Below are 558 nucleotides of genomic sequence, written 5' to 3'. Positions count from 1 at the left end.
TAAAATATTTTAATAAATTAAAATATTTAAAATTAATTTGTTAACCTATTTTTAAATTTGAATTTGAATCTTTGTAGAAAATATCTATTTTTAAAAGATCAAACAACAAAAATATCATATTTCAAAAAAGATATTTTTAAATAATAGAAAATATATGATATTTTTGTATTAACCTATTAAAAATACATTCAAAAATCAAATTTAAAAAAAAAAAAATTAACGCAGGCCGCGGCCAGTGAAAGTGGGTAGTCGCGACCATGGGACGATTCTGGGCATTTTTCGTGCACTGGCCGCGGCGAGAGGTTTATGGTGGCCGCGACCACTAGCTGCTGTTACCCAGGCTGTGGCCACTGCCTGAGAATTTTTTTTTTTGGTAAAAATTTGAGCAATTTTCAAGCCAAAAACGTTTTCTAAATAATTTTTACCATGATTTACATCACATAAAGCATTTATATAAAAATTATTTGCAAAGAAAACACAACAAAATAACCCAAATATGCTAATAATCACATAAAATTCAATATGCATCATAAAAAACATGAAATCCTCTAGGAAAAT

The sequence above is a fragment of the Humulus lupulus genome, chromosome 9, assembly GCF_963169125.1.
Source record: "Humulus lupulus chromosome 9, drHumLupu1.1, whole genome shotgun sequence".
Classification (NCBI taxonomy): domain Eukaryota; kingdom Viridiplantae; phylum Streptophyta; class Magnoliopsida; order Rosales; family Cannabaceae; genus Humulus; species Humulus lupulus.
The sequence above is the reverse complement of the archived record's forward strand: the minus strand, read 5'-3'. Positions refer to the sequence as shown.